The 5617-nt window shown below is 47.9% G+C and overlaps 1 long non-coding RNA gene across 1 annotated transcript; it reads left to right on the top strand.

Moving 5' to 3' along the window:
* The first annotated feature begins 796 nt into the window (after positions 1 to 796).
* LOC116370414 (uncharacterized) lies at positions 797 to 3594 on the top strand. The gene is made up of 3 exons (XR_004208726.1): positions 797 to 899; positions 1442 to 1539; positions 2800 to 3594. It is a non-coding gene; the product is annotated as an uncharacterized LOC116370414 (long non-coding RNA).
* Positions 3595 to 5617: the final 2023 nt, after the last annotated feature.

The raw sequence follows: 5617 nt of genomic DNA, 5'->3' as shown, positions 1-5617 counted from the left end.
TAGACAGCATGTGGGGGGGGGGGATCTAGACAGCATGTGGGGGGGGGGTGATCTAGACAGCAGATGTGGGGGGGGGGTCAGAGACAGCATGTGGGGGGGGGGTCTAGACAGCATGTGGGGGGGGGGTCTAGACCAGCATGTGGGGGAGATTAGACAGCATGTGGGGGGGGAGATCTAGACAGCATGTGGGGGGGGGGATCTAGACAGCATGTTGGGGGGGAGATCTAGACAGCATGTGGGGGGGAGATTCTAGACGCCAGTGGGGGGGAGATCTAGACAGCATGTGGGGGGGAGATCTAGACAGCATGTGGGGGGGGAGATCTAGACAGCATGTGGGGGGGGGGAGATCTAGACAGCATGTGGGGGGGAGATCTAGACAGCATGTGTGGGGGGGAGATCTAGACAGCATGTGGGGGGGGGGATCTAGACAGCATGTGGGGGGGGGGAGATCTAGACAGCATGTGGGGGGGGGGGAGATCTAGACAGCATGTGGGGGGGGAGATCTAGACAGCATTGTGGGGGGGGGAGATCTAGACAGCATGTGGGGGGGGGGATCGAAGACAGCTGTGGGGGGGGGATCTGGACAGCATGTGGGGGGGGGGGGGTCTGGACAGCATGTGGGGGGGGGGGGGGATCTAGACAGCATGTCGGGGTGGGACAGGTAGACTACCAGTATTGTAGAGTGTGTTTATCAGTCAGAGCACAACATGACAGACTGAGACAGTAGATACAGTATGAGGAGTGTGTTTATCAGTCTGTGAATCATGGCCTGGTGTGTTGTGTTGTTCTGTTTAAAAGTACAGAGCTGTGGCCGATGATGAACTCCTGGGTGACCCAGCCCAGGTCAAGACAAACACCCATCCAGGATGTCACTGTGGCTGCGGTCCTCAGACTCATAGGTGGGTGCTGTTTTGCCTCAGATATCATAGGTGGGTGGTGTTTTGCCCTCAGACTCATAGGTGGGTGCTGTTTTGCCTCAGACTCATAAGGTGGGTGCTGTTTTGCCTCCAGACTCATAGGTGGGTGGTGTTTTGCCTCAGACTCATAGGTGGTGGTGGTTGTGTTTGGTGGGTGGTGTTTGCCTCAGACTCATAGGTGGGTGGTGTTTTGCCTCAGACTCATAGGTGGGTGGTGTTTTGCCTCAGACTCATAGGTGGGTGGTGTTTTGCCTCAGACTCATAGGTGGGTGTGTTTTGCCTCAGACTCATAGGTGGGTGGTGTTTTGCCTCAGACTCATAGGTGGGTGGTGTTTTGCCTCAGACTCATAGGTGGGGTGTTGTTTGCCTCAGACTCATAGGTGGGTGGTGTTTTGCCTCAGACTCATAGGTGGGTGGTGTTTGTGTTTGTGTAGAATTTTTTCATGAAACACTTTCTTTAAAAAAAATATATATATAATTTGTACTGACCAATGAAGTGTAACCATGAGAACCCACCTCGTTAGGGCGCCTCGGCAGCTCGGAATAAAGGAGAGATGCGGCTCGTCTGTGAAGAACATCGCCAGGGTCATCAACACATTCGCCAGACACGGACAGTCAGAAGGTAACCGTCTACTGTAAAGCTTCTGAAATGGTTCATCTATCCATGTTGTAATGTTGGGGCGGCAGGGTAGCCTAGTGGTTAGAGTGTTGGAATAGTAACCAGAAGGTTGCAAGTTCAAACCCCCGAGCTGACAAGGTACAAATCTGTCGTTCTGCCCCTGAACAGGCAATTAACCCACTGTTCCAAGGCCGTCATTGAAAATAAGAATTTGTTCTTAACTGACTTGCCTCGTTAAATAATTAAGGCAAAATTGATTTTGGTTACTACATTATTCCATGTGTTTTATTTCATATTTTTAATGTCTTTACTATTATTCTACAATACAGAAAATTTAAAAAAAAAAAAAATAAACTCTGGAATGAGTAGGTGTCCAAACTTTTAGTAAGGTATTTTAATTTTTAATTGTCTAAACCTATTTTCGCTTTGTCATTATAGGGTATTGTGTGTAGATTGCTGATATTTGTATTTAATTGAATCCATTTTAGGTTAAGGCTGTAAAATAAATAAAATGTGTAAGTCCAGGGTTCTGATTACCTTCTGAAGGTGCTGTACGCCTCGTTTCCTGATAACCTCCGGTTCTGATTACCTTCTGAAGGCGCTGTACGCCTCGTTTCCTGATAACCTCAGGTTCTGATTACCTTCTGAAGGCGCTGTACGCCTCGTTTCCTGATAACCTCAGGTTCTGAATACCTTCTGAAGGTGCTGTACGCCTCGTTTCCTGATAACCTCAGGTTCTGATTACCTTCTGAAGGCGCTGTACGCCTCGTTTCCTGATAACCTCAGGTTCTGAATACCTTCTGAAGGTGCTGTACGCCTCGTTTCCTGATAACCTCAGGTTCTGATTACCTTCTGAAGGTGCTGTACGCCTCGTTTCCTGATAACCTCCGGTTCTGATTACCTTCTGAAGGTGCTGTACGCCTCGTTTCCTGATAACCTCAGGTTCTGATTACCTTCTGAAGGCGCTGTACGCCTCGTTTCCTGATAACCTCAGGTTCTGATTACCTTCTGAAGGCGCTGTACGTCTCGTTTCCTGATCAATTTCTGGGGGGATGTATGTACCTGTAACCCTAACTCTTCTGCTAAAAACAAAAAGTAATTCTGCTCAGACGGGACCGGGCAGACGGGACCGGGCAGACATCTGTCCAGTCTCATCTGAGCAGAACTACTTTTTGTTTCGTTTTTACAGATGAGTCTGGACAGATCTGTGTGTCTGAATTGGACAGATGGCCAACCAATGAGTCTCTGTGATGTCATTTCCAGGTGTTCCCTGGGAGGTCCAGCTGGCAGCTGTCTACACTGTCTACGACCTGTCGCCTAGCAACCCCAAGGAGGCTCTGGCTGCGCTGGCGTCATGGCGAGGAGAGACCACCCAGCCCGTCCCTCCCGCTGTCACCAGCTGCATCACACAGATCGCCTCGCTCTGCCGACACATCAAACCCTAGTCCCTAAAACCTAGCTCCTAACCCCTAGTCCCTTAAACATAGCTCCTATTCCCTAGACTTTAACCCCTGGCTCCTAACCCCTAGCTCCTAACCCCTAGTCCCTTAAACGTAACTCCTATTCCCTAGTCTTTAACCCCTCCACACCCCTAACCACTAGTTCCTAATCCCTAGTCCTTAACCCTTCCACACTCCTAACCCTTATCTCCTAACCCCTAGCTCTTTAACCCCTAGTCCTCAACACCTCCCCACCCCTAACCCCTAGCTCCTTAACCCCTAGTCCTTAACACCTACCCACCCCTAACCCCTAGTCCTTAACACCTCCACACCCCTAACCCCTAGCTCCTTATCCCTCCTAATCCCTAGCTCCTAACCCCTCCTAATCCCTAGCGCCTAACCCCTAACCCCTCCTAATCCCTAGTCCTTAACACCTCCACACCCCTAACCCATAGCTCCTAACCCCTAGTCCTTAACCCCTCCACACCCCTAACCACTAATTCCTAATCCCTAGTCCTTAACCCTTCCACACCCCTAATCCCTAGCTCCTAACCCCTCCTAATCCCTAGCTCCTAACCCCTCCTAATCCCTAGCTCCTAACCCCTCCTAATCCCTAGCTCCTAACACCTCCTAATCCCTAGCTCCTAACACCTCCTAATCCCTAGCTCCTAACCCCTCCTAATCCCTAGCTCCTAACCCCTCCTAATCCCTCCTAATCCCTAGCTCCTAACCCCTCCTAATCCCTAGCTCCTAACCCCTCCTAATCCCTAGCTCCTAACCTCTCCTAAACCCTAGCTCCTAACCCCTCCTAATCCCTAGCTCCTAACCCCTAGGTCCATTGCCACTTTTACAGATCTGAAAGGATTTCCTAAGTCCAAGAACGTTGCCTATCAGAGGACAAGGTGAAGCAGCATCCACACCCCTAGCTCCTAACCCCTAGTCCTTAACCCTTCCACACCCCTAACCCCTAGCTCCTAATCCCTAGGTCCAAGAATGTTGCCTATCAGAGGACAAGGTGAAGCAGCATCCATTTGACTGTTACCTATCCATACCTTTTCAGATCTGACATTTTGAACCGTGCTGTGGACTGAACCTCTGGGACTGGTTTTAATGTCCATATTATTTATCTGTTGGTTAACGCATCACGTTCCCCTTGGTGTTCTGTTGCGCTTCTTTGTATGTTAAGCATGACTTTGTAAATATGATGTTGTATACAATATCGTCTTACTTTTGTAAATGTTTTGTAAATGTTCACTGTTACAGAGCCTATTATTTCTATTTAATTTCACAAATTAAAATCTAAGAGGTAAACATTGTTTAATAATATGATCCAATTATTGTCTCATGGAAGACTGCTCCACTTCTCCATATTGAGAAGCATCCATCCATCTATTATCCATCATTCAGCCATCCATCCTGCATTCATTATCCATCCATCCATTGTCCGTCCATCATTAATTATCCATCATCCATCCATCATTCATCCATCCATCCATTGTCCGTCATTCATCCATCCAGCATGCATCCATCCATTGTCCGTCATTCATCCATCCAGCATGCATCCATTGTCCATCATTCAGCCATCCATCCATTGTCCATCATTCATCCATCCCATTGTCCAGCATGCATCCATCATTCAGCCATCCATCCATTGTCCATCATTCATCCATCCAGCATGCATCCATCCATTTTCCATCATTCATCCATCCATTGTCCAGCAGGCATCCATTGTCCATTCATCTATCCAGCATGCATCCATCCATTGTCCAGCAGGCATCCATTGTCCATTCATCCAGCATGCATCCATCCATTGTCCAGCATGCATCCATCATTCAGCCATCCATCCATTGTCCATTCATCTATCCAGCATGCATCCATCCATTTTCCATCATTCATCTATCCAGCATGCATCCATCTATCCATTATCCATCATTCATCCATCCATCCATCAACTATCCATGCCACTGCTGTGTCTTGACCTTTTAAAGGGTCATTATTACTGACCAGTCAAACTAAATGGGGATAGTGGGGAAAAGCCTGTTCTTCCTCCTTCCCATTGTGGTGATAGAAAGCCTGCCCATGATGGCACATGGAAAAACCAAGTGGAACTGGAACTATTCTAGAACATTCAATTTATATCAAAAATACAGGTTCCATTGAAAAAAGCAAACGTGTTCTTTTCAGAATCACCTTTATTTACCAAGAACATTTACACATACTCAGTGTTACCTGGTGATATGGTGCTGCTAGACAGCATACTCAGTGTTACCTGGTGATATGGTGCTGCTAGACAGCATACTCAGTGTTACCTGGTGATATGGTGCTGCTAGACAGCATACTCAGTGTTACCTGGTGATATGGTGCTGCTAGACAACATACTCAGTGTTACCTGGTGATATGGTGCTGATAGACAACATACTCAGTGTTACCTGGTGATATGGTGCTGCTAGACAGCATACTCAGTGTTACCTGGTGATATGGTGCTGCTAGACAGCATACTCAGTGTTACCTGGTGATATGGTGCTGCTAGACAGCATACTCAGTGTTACCTGGTGATATGGTGCTGATAGACAGCATACTCAGTGTTACCTGGTGATATGGTGCTGATAGACAACATACTCAGTGTTACCTGGTGATATAGT

This window comes from Oncorhynchus kisutch, unplaced genomic scaffold (assembly GCF_002021735.2).
Source record: "Oncorhynchus kisutch isolate 150728-3 unplaced genomic scaffold, Okis_V2 scaffold2532, whole genome shotgun sequence".
NCBI lineage: Eukaryota > Metazoa > Chordata > Actinopteri > Salmoniformes > Salmonidae > Oncorhynchus > Oncorhynchus kisutch.
Note: the sequence above shows the minus strand (reverse complement) of the source record. Positions and strands in the feature narration are given on the sequence as shown.